Source organism: Malaya genurostris, chromosome 2 (genome assembly GCF_030247185.1).
Source record: "Malaya genurostris strain Urasoe2022 chromosome 2, Malgen_1.1, whole genome shotgun sequence".
In the NCBI taxonomy this organism is placed as follows: Eukaryota; Metazoa; Arthropoda; class Insecta; order Diptera; family Culicidae; genus Malaya; species Malaya genurostris.
In genome coordinates, this window is record NC_080571.1 from 82,918,533 (window position 1) to 82,930,739 (window position 12,207).

The 12,207-nt window shown below is 37.0% G+C and overlaps 1 protein-coding gene across 2 annotated transcripts in view; it reads right to left on the reverse strand.

Moving 5' to 3' along the window:
• Nucleotides 1-12,207, reverse strand: part of LOC131432403 (polyhomeotic-proximal chromatin protein-like) — a 102,328-nt gene that overhangs the window by 24,076 nt on the left and 66,045 nt on the right. The window lies entirely within an intron of this gene.

Below are 12,207 nucleotides of genomic sequence, written 5' to 3' on the forward strand. Positions count from 1 at the left end.
TAAATAAACGTTTTTGATGAAGATCCGTAGTCTTTTGGAGCAAGTAAGATTTTTTTTTTGTACTTATCGGTTAGTAGAGTGCAAATTGACTTATATGGTTTCGCCACATCATTCAGATTTGTGTTTTGTCGTTCATTTTGATTTTCCCAAGGCAATGCAAATAGCCTTCAATAAATCGGGCAAAGGCGTCGGTTACAGGTTTGCATGACCACAAGATATTTGTTACATTTAATCTGTTACTACAATGCATTGGCTGGGCTCACCGATAAGTTTCGAAATTGAAATGAAAAATCGAAAAATTTATTTTCGGTGAAATGATTTCAAAAAAATGACAGACTCGGCGAACTCGACATTTAGCAGAGAAGCTTTCTAAGAAATAACCCGCTCTCGTGAAAACAACCAGTCCAGGTTTAGACTTTATACTCTGGTGTATGAGCAAAAAGTGTTTTGCAAGTAGCATTTAATTTACGTCTGCCTAGCTGTTTTTGATGCTTGATGAGTCAAAAACGCAACGCAAAATGAGTCAAAGACGAAACGTAAAATCGAATCTTTATCATCGCTTGGAAGTTGTGATCGAAGGAGTCGATCTGAGTAGTGATGTCAACCCTTCGGATCATTTCTTAGAACAGTTCCCTAGCCTAGCCTACCTATCAGCGGATGAACCTCACTCCATCTTTGCTCACGCTAAGCCCGTCCCCTTTACAGATAAGCAAACTTCTATGAGAATAGAGGATACGTAAATAAGACCTAAATTACGACAGTTTGAGAAGCAAACATGTCGTCAGCGGCAATTTTGAGTTGATAAACCGGCTTTCGAAAATCATCCCGTTTGGCAAGCAATTAACAGACGCGGACCGAAAGCTAAGCATTTTTCTGTAGGGTCATTCTAGAAATTAACAGTAAAACAAGAGAGAAAATCGTTTTGATTTGATTTTGACGAAACTTCAAACACATCTTCAGTACGGCGAACGATTTGTTTTGCACGATTGGAAAGACCAATTATATTCGGGACTGATTTTTCCAAACGACTAATGCATTTTTGGCGTGAAATTGCTTCAAATCGATACTTCTAAATTCGATCTATCGAACATTTTTTCCATAACTAAGAAACATTGACTGAAGTTTTTCTTATGCGAGAGATTCGTATCGCATTAAAAACGGCGTAGCTTCGGAAATCCGCATAAGAAAAATTGCATAACTTCGTAGATCCGCATAAAAAAGTCTATAACTTTGGAAAAACCGCATACCTTTACAATCCACATTATAAGCCGCATAACTTCGGAAATCCGAACAGAAACACGGCATTACTTCGAAAATCCGCATTGAAAATCAATCGCATAACTTTAGAAATCCACATTAAAAATGCATAACTTCGGGAATTCGCATAAAAACCGCATATTTTCGGAAATCCACATAAAAACGGCATATCTTCGGGAATCTGCATAAGAAAAATAGCATAACGTAAGAGCTCCGCATTAAAAAACGAAAATCTGCATAAGAAAAACCACACAACTTCGGAAATCCGCATTAAAACAACTGCATATCTTCCGAAATTCGCATTAAAAAACATATTTTCGGAATCTCGCGTTAAAAAAAACAAAATATTTTAGGAAACCCGCATAAAAAAACGGTAGAACTTCGAAAATCCGCTCAACTTCTAAAATCCGCATAAAAACGCATAATTTCGGAAATCCACATTGATGCTCGTATATTTTCAGGAATCTGCATAAAACTACTCACAACTTCGAAAATCTGCATTAAAAAATCGATTATCTTTGGAAATCAGCATAAAAATGATGGAACTTCGAAAGTTCACATAACAAAAACCGCATAACTTTGGAAATCCGCATCAGCAAAACCGTATAACTTCGGTTCCGCATTAAAAAACGCATAATTTAGGGAATCTGCATAAGAAAAACCGCATAACTTTGAAAATCCGCATTTAAAAACCGCAAATCTTCATAAATCCGTTTAAAACAGTATATCTTCAAGAATTCGCACAAGAAAAATAGCATAACTTCGTAAATCCGCCTAAAAAAGTTTATAACTTTGGAAAATCCGCATAAACTTTGAAAATCTGCATCAGAAAAACCTCATTACTTTAACAATCCACATAAAAAAACGCATAACTCCGAAAATCCGCATTGAGAAACAACCACATAATTTTAGAAATTCAAGTAAAAAATGCATAACCTCGGGAATCCGTATAAAAAACCACATATTTTCGTGAATCCGCATAAAAATGACATAACTTTGAAGAGCTGCATAAGAAAAACTGCATAAATTCGGAAATTCACATAAAAACGGCATATTTTCGGGAATCTGCATAAGCAAAATAGCATAACTTAAGAGCTCCGCATTAAAAAACCGCATATCTTTGAAAATCTGCATAAGAAAAACCACACAATTTCGGAAATCCGCTATAAAACAACTGCATATCTTCCGAAATTCACATTAAAAAACATACCTTCGGAATCTCGCATTAAAAAATAAACAGGATATTTTTGGAAATCCGCATAAAAAAACGGTAAAGCTTCGAAAATCCGCATAACTTCTGAATTCCGCATAAAAACGCATAATTTCGAAAATCCACATAAAAAATTCGCATTATTTCGAAAATCCACATTAAAAACCGTATATTTTCAGGAATCCGCATAATAAAGGGTGATTTTTTAAGAGCTTGAGAACTTTTTTAAACAATAAAACGCATAAAATTTGCAAAATCTCATCGGTTCTTTATTTTAAACGTTAGATTGGTACATGACATTTACTTTTTGAAGATAATTTCATTTAAATGTTGACCGCGGCTGCGTCTTAGGTGGTCCATTCGGAAAATCCGCTTTTTTATCGACAAATTTTGTTCAGCGATGAGGCTCATTTCTGGTTGAATGGCTACGTAAATAAGCAAAATTGCCGCATTTGGAGTGAAGAGCAACCAGAAGCCGTTCAAGAACTGCCCATGCATCCCGAAAAATGCACTGTTTGGTGTGGTTTGTACGCTGGTGGAATCATTGGACCGTATTTTTTCAAAGATGCTGTTGGACGCAACGTTACAGTGAATGGCGATCGCTATCGTTCGATGCTAACAAACTTTTTGTTGCCAAAAATGGAAGAACTGAACTTGGTTGACATGTGGTTTCAACAAGATGGCGCTACATGCCACACAGCTCGCGATTCTATGGCCATTTTGAGGGAAAACTTCGGAGAACAATTCATCTCAAGAAATGGACCGGTAAGTTGGCCACCAAGATCATGCGATTTGACGCCTTTAGACTATTTTTTGTGGGGCTACGTCAAGTCTAAAGTCTACAGAAATAAGCCAGTAACTATTCCAGCTTTGGAAGACAACATTTCCGAAGAAATTCGGGCTATTCCGGCCGAAATGCTCGAAAAAGTTGCCCAAAATTGGACTTTCCGAATGGACCACCTAAGACGCAGCCGCGGTCAACATTTAAATGAAATTATCTTCAAAAAGTAAATGTCATGTACCAATCTAACGTTTAAAATAAAGAACCGATGAGATTTTGCAAATTTTATGCGTTTTATTGTTTAAAAAAGTTCTCAAGCTCTTAAAAAATCACCCTTTACTACGTACAACATTGGAAATTTGTATCAGAATAACTTCATAACTTTAGAAATCCGTACAGAAAAAAAAATCGCATATCTTCGGAAATCCGAATTAAAAAATCGCATATCTTTGAAAATGCGCATATAAACGGTGGAACTGCGAAATTTCACATAAGAAAAACCGCACAGCTTCGAGAATCCATATCAGAAAAACCGTATAACTTCGGATATTCGCATTAAAAAACGCATAACTGAGGAAATCTGCATAAGAAAAAACGCATAACTAAAAAAAACTTTACAAAAAACCATTTAACTTTGAAAATTCGCATTTAAAAACCGCCTAAAATCTGTAGAAATTTGCTTCAAAACGGCATGTGTTCAGGAATCCAGTTATAAGAAAAATAGCATAACTTCGGAAATCAAGATAAAAAAAATCGCATAACTTCAGAAATTCGCATGAAAAGTGCATAACTTTGGAAAACCGTATAAAAGCATCGCATGTTTTCGGACATCCGCATAAAAATCGCATAACTTTAAAAATCAACAGGAAAAAAACGAATAACTTCGAAAATCCGCATAAAAAACCGAAGAAAGATCCGCATTTTAAAAACAGGATTCTTTCATTTAGGGATGAGCCAAATTTTGTGCTTTATTCTTACGTTTCATTATTTTTACGTTTCGTCTTTGACTCATCAGTGCAGAGCAGTTCAAATTGAACTGCTTAGTGCTTAAATCGGCTAAAATCTTTGAAAATCCACTTAAAAAACAGTAGAACTACACAACGCTAATATTCCACTACTTATAGGGCTATAGGTTTAGTTTTTATTTGTTAGTCTTTGCTGTTAGTGTTAAGCCTTGTTGTATCTGTTGGATCATTGTAATCTGTTGATACAAAAGATGATGAGGTTTTATGCCTGCTGGAGAGGCAAATTGCCAAATTTCATCTCCAACGGGATTTTTCCTGCTCCCCAAAATAAATAAAATAAATAAACAAAATAGTTGTCAGTTCAGAAATTCTCGAATCCGCATAAAAAACCGCGTAACTTTGGAAATCCACATAACTTTGGAAATCCGCATAAAAAATCACATAACTTTGGAAGTCCGCATTTGAAAATTCATAGCTTTTGAAATCCACATACACTGAGGTCTTTTATTACGTGGCTTGTTTTAAGCGGATTTTTGAAATTGCGCGGTTTTTTTACCCGAATTTTCATAGTTATCCGATTTTGCTTATTTAGTCGAAGAAATGCATGAAACGTCGAGACCTGGGATTATCCCGAATTTTTTTTTTCATATCAACTCTCTGACACTGACAAATTTTCGATTTTTGCCAGATTTTTTTTAAGTTTAAGACGTTTCATGAATTTCTAAGACATTTGGCATTATGAAAAAATTACTTTAGCTTAGCGGTTGTGGATTTCTGAAGATACGCGTTGCGTATTTCTCGTGTAAAAAGAGGCCTCATTGTATAAAAATCGCATTATTTCGGAAATACACATTAGAAAACCCATATATCTTTAGGAATCCGCATAAAAATACGCACAACTTTGGATAAATCTGCATAAGAAATCAGCATTAAAAAAATCGCATATGTTTGAAAATCCGAATAAAAAACGGTAGAATTTTGAAAGTCCGCATTAGAAAAACCGCATTACTTAAAAAATTCGCATTGGAAAACCGCATATCTTCGGAAACTCACAAAAAATGGAAATCTGCATAAAAACAGTAGAACTTTGAAAATCCGCACAAGAAACTCTAAAATCCGCATAAAACCGGAATGAAAAATCACACAACTTCGGAAAACCGCATAATTTCAGAAATCCACATAAAAAATTCAATTACTTCGAATATATGCATTAAAAAAAACGCATAACTCAGGCAATCTGCGTAAGAAAAATCGCATAACTACGAAAATCCGCATAATAAACCGTAGAACTTTGAAAATTACCCCGGTATGCTGCATAAAAAGTGTGAATTGAAAAAAAAATCGTTTTAATCCTCTAAATACATGAGATGAGGTATAACTCTCGATGATTTTCTGTGGCTGAAGATTATTTTGCAAAAAAAAAACCTATTGCAGCACTAACTTCACATCTGAAGGAAGCAACGATTAACACTAATATTTTTTACTGTTCGCACAGATAGACAAACGTCTGCTGAATCAAAACTTTACCTGATAAAGCTGTGAGTCACATACAGCATGCCCAAACGCTACGACTTGTAAATTATGACATATAGGTAAGCAAATGAAGCACTTTTCGAATATGCCAAAACTAATTATATCTGTTATTTACAATATGCATTTTTGATCGAAATATTCGGTAATGTTTACAGGTCGGTCGCCCCGGGTCGGTGTTTCAGGTTCGATTTTCGCGGATAGAAAAAACTTGTAGGTTTAAGTTTCGTCTATGTGGTGTTTTATCTGATTTTTATTCATCTGATATCTGATTTTCGTTCATACTTATTTTACCAGTCAGTTCTCCATGAAGCGAAACTAGGTTCATGGCGACTACAACACGGGTAAAAATGTATTGCCGGTACCATGATTTTTCAATTATGAAATCATGAACCATGTCTTCTCATGAAATCGCATGAGCGAAATGATTGATAACATGGAATTGTTCTTGAAAGGTGTATCATTGTTCATGATATCAACCGTTTTGATCATGAAATCATGACTTATCATTCAAGGTAAACATTCATGATTTCATGATCGTTAATCATGGTTGCGGCACTAGATTTTTATCCGTGGATATCATAACGAACATAATTACTATAAATCGTTGTACCTGATTTGAAAATCATTCGTTTGTTACGACAAGACGAAGCTGGATTGTGTTATGTGTTTAATTTTTTTTTAATAACAACAACGATGCTTCGTTTACTTTCTGAGCTGTATTCCAAACCAAGCAAACACAAGGGTAGTGCTATTTGCAAAACACCTTATGCACCTTGCTCCACACTTTGCCTTTATTGAAGTGCCGGAGGAACAAACATTTAGTTCAACATAAACCGCCAAGCTCAGATTAATATTGTTAAAACTAAGTTCAGTTCGATAGCAGTACTTACTTTTGCTAAATGCAAGTAATATTTTCGGTTTCACTCTAGATCTTCATGGAAGAATTCATTTCATTATGTAATTTAACATTATGTAAATAAATAACAGTAGATTCGAGAGGAAAATTCCAACTGCTTCTGATTTCTGAGTACTAATAAGCTGCGAAAATCTCTCAAAATTGTGTTCGGGATTCAGACAGCACGACAAACACTAAGGTAACTGTACCCATATTCATCTCCCGTTCTCGATTTATTTTGTTTAACATATGGTTCAAAGCCGAGTTAAGACAATCACTCGAATGATGAAATAAGAATTAACTGTTATTCATCTCAAGAATCGTGGAGATCTGATACAAAATAACAGGAATTTTTGAAAAGAGACTCTTGTTAAAGTTGCTAATGAGACTTTTTTGTAACCGAATTATGTCACATCTTTTCTACCCTTGATTACCGGGAAAGGGCTGCCATCTATTGAAAAACGTTCCAATTCTCGACAATCAAACTGAACCGAAAGTTTCTTCGTTCGAGGGAAGGTTGGAAAACTTTTCCGGATGGCAAACTGACTGAAGCAGAAAGGAAATCATAAACTCTTATCCTTTTAAATTAAAATTCACAACATTTCGAACTTGATACCGTACAACCGCCTGCCTGCAGGCATGCCTCTGGCCACCCCCTCGCCAATCCAAAGGAAACTTTCTACCCTCACCTAAGCCGAAGCAGGCACCAACACACCAACAACAGCCACAAACCGTATACTGTGTTACTGAGGCTAGAGTCCTAGGTGCGTTCTAGCGTGTATCCTTTTCCGTGCCGCCGCCAGGGGGCTTCGATAGGGAAAGTTGCCCGAAAAAGGGAGATTCTCACTCCGACAACAATCGAGATCTGCGCAACCAACAGTAGGCGTAGAAGAATAGGAACATTTTTTGTTTTCTTCCTCGTATCGGTGTCAAACGTTCCATGACTCTTCGCAAACGGTGCGTGCGTGCGTGTGTGCGTTGGCTCTCCCTCAGAACCAGAACCCGAAAACCGGTGGATGATGGGAAGGAAGTTTGGTAGGCTGCAGAAAATGCCCTGCATTTTAGGCGGAGGGCGAAGGTCCCGTTAGGACTCACCCCGAAAAAAAAGTGGGTAGATTAATGCAAACTGTGCTGTGGCGAACGGGCCGACATCGAACCGACTAAAGGGAATCTAATATTTTTGGGGTGAATTTTACGTTTACCGGGACTGTGTACGCACATGCTTCCCGTGGCACGCCGGTAACAGGGGCGAGGATGGAGAGAGAGGGTAGAATGCAGTTGTGTTTGTTCTGCTTTCAGCGTGTTCCTGTTCCCGTTCCCGTCACAGAACAGAAGAGGAGAGCTGGAGCGCAAAGTTCCTGTGTGCTATCTAAACCGAACCGAGCGCCAACGAACTTCTGGCTGGTCTGAGCGCCTAGTAAAAAGTCCATAAATCTTGACGAATCTATAAATTTGGTTTTATTGCCCCCCACGGCTTCACTTTGGACCGGTTGTGGTTAGGCGACGGCTGCGGTTCGGTGTGTGCGTGCACAGTGCATGGGGAAATGCACAGTAAGATGTCTCCTCCGATTGTGATTCCTCCTTTCCTGATACCGACTCCTTATTCCGCTCTGTCCCCTGTCTGATCCATTGGGCACACTGGCAGTAGAAAGTTTGGCCAATTAGTGCGACGAATTTCATGCCCCGGATGTGAGTTTTCTTTCCCAAGGATACTACGACTGTGGACAACTGCAGGATCAAAGAAATTCGCTTGCAAAATGGATGGTAGGCGGATCGCCGCTAGCACTCCTATAGGACGGATTCGGGGCCCGATGTAGCTTCTTTAATGGAATTGAAATGTCTAGGCAAGCTTTTCACCTAATGACTTTGACACTGCGGCGAAGGGGGAGAAACCGAAAACCGAATAGCTTCCGCCGATTTCGAGGCACCGAATTTGAGGATTAGTTGAGAAGTTATTTTGTTTTCGGTGAAGCGAACGCAGACATTTGTTTTTATGATTGGCACCCGAGATCACTTTTATTCCTTTTACTGCCCAACAAAGCTGTTCGTAAGATAATTGTCGTAATCCGTGCTGATGATTAAATTACTTTTTCAAGTGAATTGAAACTGAAACGGACAGAACTCGAATAATCGTCGCCGTCATGAACAATATTGACCAAAAATTTAACATCTAGTAATATGAGCACATGATAATATATGCGAAAATTTATCGTAACACTTTTTTATACATGCAAATCTGGCAAAAAAATTCTGTAAATCCGCATTGAAAACACCAAATAGTAATCCCAATTCACTAAGAAAAATAACCAATCTTCGGAAATTCGCATAAAAAATAACTGTATAATTATTCAGACTTTTATGATACTAACTAGCTGAATGACCCGGTGTTGCTCGGAAATGTTTCGGGAAGAAAAGGCCGAACAAAATTCACGAAGTTGTCCTACTTAGTGTAATACTGTGAGCAGTTTTATGTTGCTACTCAATCAATTTTACCTTACACTTCCCATATTTGCGGCACTTGCTGCACTCCCTCTCCATTGAAATAACCTTTTAATCTACATTGACATAAAAGTAGTATCTGTATTTGTCAAGATGCATCATTTATCGTAGAATAAATTTTATATTCAACTCCCCTTTCATTAGTGAACTTACTACAGCTCTCCTCCATGATAACCCTTATGACCACCTCTTAGTAGTGTACGAAGTATCTGTGCTCTTCAAAAAGTATCGATTTATTCATTAAAATTAACAATAGCAGTACTACTTAATTCAAATTAACGATAGCAATACTATCTATCACAATCTGGACATTCTTGCCCCTCTCTTATTTTATGAAAAAAAAAATCAAGATAAAAATTGGTTTTCAAGATCCTCTTCTCCTAGTCTGAATCCGCCCCCTATCTTGTTTGACGGCGAATACGAAAATGTTACAATAAACCTTTGTCATGAATATCTAAGCTTGTCGTGACCACCTCTGAATAGTAAAAAGTACCTGTGCCAAGTTTGGCGATAATTTACTGAGTTGTTATGGAACTTTGCTCACCCCCCCTCCCCCCACACTCTCCCCACCTTAAAAAATCCAACCTAGTTAAGTGTGGTGAGTTGGAGTTGTTTTGGAGTAACGTTCGATTATATTAACAATTTGAACTTTGCTCCTCCCTTGGATGAGACCCTTACTTTATCCAGCCGTTCCCACTGTCTTCTTAAAAATGTTCTTAGGATCATCTGAAGCGCAAATAATATCTGTACTCAGCAAGAAGTATCGTTTTATGGAAAATTGTATAAACTTCACATTAAATTTCACATTAAACATCCTTTTTCAGAGGCACTCATTATACCTACCCCCCACAAATATCCTTAAAACCATATTTGAGTTTTTCAAAATGTATGTAAAAAGTATCAATTCTCTTCGAATAAGACAAATTTCGACATGGCCTCCTCAAATTAAGAACGCTTGCTACACACTCTCTCCCCTGAGAATATCCTAATGATCATCTCTGAAGAGCAAGAAGTACCTTTGCCAAGTTTGATTGCAATACGTTCAGCAGTTTTGGAGTTATGCCGTTAAAAATCGATTCTTGTCAAGTTATATGAATTTTTTCATGACCCCTTCTTGTAAATTACACTTGCTACGCTGTCTCCTCTATAAAACTGCTCCCTAAACCATCTCTGAAATGCGAGTAGTACCTGTGCCAAGTTTGGTGGCAATCCGTTCAGTAGTTCCGAAGTTATGGCGTTACAAACATACAAACTTACATCCATTTTTATATATATAGATCACATAATAGTGCAATTCCAGAAAAGGTTTGCTAGTCTTCCGACTTTACATACTCCAATTTGTACGATACTTGACACACGATTTCTGATGGCAGACGTCTTGTTTTGGCTGGATGAAGAGACGAATCCGATTTACGATTGATTCTCAAAAATGGATGACGAAACTTACATGAAGATGGACTTTTGGCAGCACCCCGGACAAAAGCTATTGGATATAAATACCCAAGAAAGCTTATGATCTGGCAAGGTATTTGCAGCAGCGAACAAAAAAAAACCCAAGCTTTGTGGTGGAAGTACCTGAAGCAGCATATTCTTCCGTACATTTACGATCACAATGTTAATCAATGTTAATCAAATGATTCAAGATTTGATCTGATTTGCAAACTGTCACTACAGAAGAGAACCGCTACAGTGCACAGAGGTCCGAAATTGAGATTTCATGCTTTTAATTATTTTCAATAGTATCCTAGAATACTATCGGATACAAATCATGTCTTCGAGTTTTTGAAGTAAATCAAAAGTACTTTTGAACTAAAGCGGTTTGGTCTGCAACTTCTAGAGATAATCAAATACGAAATATGTCAATTTTCTACACATAGTTATACATAACTTTTTCAAGCTCATAAAGTTTGAAAGTGTTCCATAATTTCACGGATTTCCACTAAATCTAACGCTTTTTAGAACAAATCTTTTCTCTAGGATCAATGTGAAAAAAGTTGGAATGAAAAAACTGATTTTTGGAACCTTTTCATTAACACTGGAAAAAAATGAGGGGGCTCAGGGTAACCAATAAAGCTAGCCGAATAATGTCATCGTTTTTTTTTTCTATACAATACAATCATTGTGAAAATCGACTTTTCAACCGAATGTCATATACCATTCGACTTAGCTCGGCGAACTGTGCAAATGTCTGTGTGTGACAAAAACTTTCACACACTTTTCTCGGAGATGGCTGAGGGGGTTAACACAAACTTGGATATAAATAAAAGGTCTTGATTGATTGATTATATCGTTTATTTATGGCCGACTTTGACCAAGTTGCGGACGTTCGCCGGGAAATAAAAGTTCCCAAATTTTATTTGGATCCTACTTCCGCTTCCGGAATTACAGAGTGATATGCACCAAAAAAAAGGAAAAGAATACCACTCACTTTTCTCGGAGGTGGCTGAACCGGTTTTCACAAACTTCAAGGTTCAAATGAAAGGTCTTATGATCCCATACAAAGTTTCTGAATTTCATTTGGATCCGACTTTCGGTTCCGGAGTTACAGGGTGATGTGCATTAATAAATCAAAACAATGTTAGAAGCTTTTTTCGAAGACGACTCAACCGATTTTCACTATATTAGATTCAACTGAGAGGTTTTCAGATAACTTAACAATATCCCGATTTTTATTCAGATGCAACTTCCGGTTCTCGAGATAGACTGTTTAGAGTAGAGAGTACTAGAAATATCAGATTTTCATATAATCAAACTCAAATTAGCAGATCTGATAGTCCCATGAAAAGTATCCAAGTCCAACTTCCGATTCTAACATAACAAGGTGATAAGTTTTCAAAATTTCAAACCATCATAGAAAATTGTAAAATATCTTTTGAGATGTGCTCGAAACTGTTCCAATTCGTAGGTCATGTTGGTTTATGGCCATACAAACTTTATTTAGTTGTACCGTCATTTATTTCAAACCGCCATTTAAATCGAAGGTACAGCAAATTTTGTTAATTCTTTTAAATTTGGCTTAAAACTGCTTCAATTTGAAGTTCATATTATCTGTTGGTTTAAAAGGGCG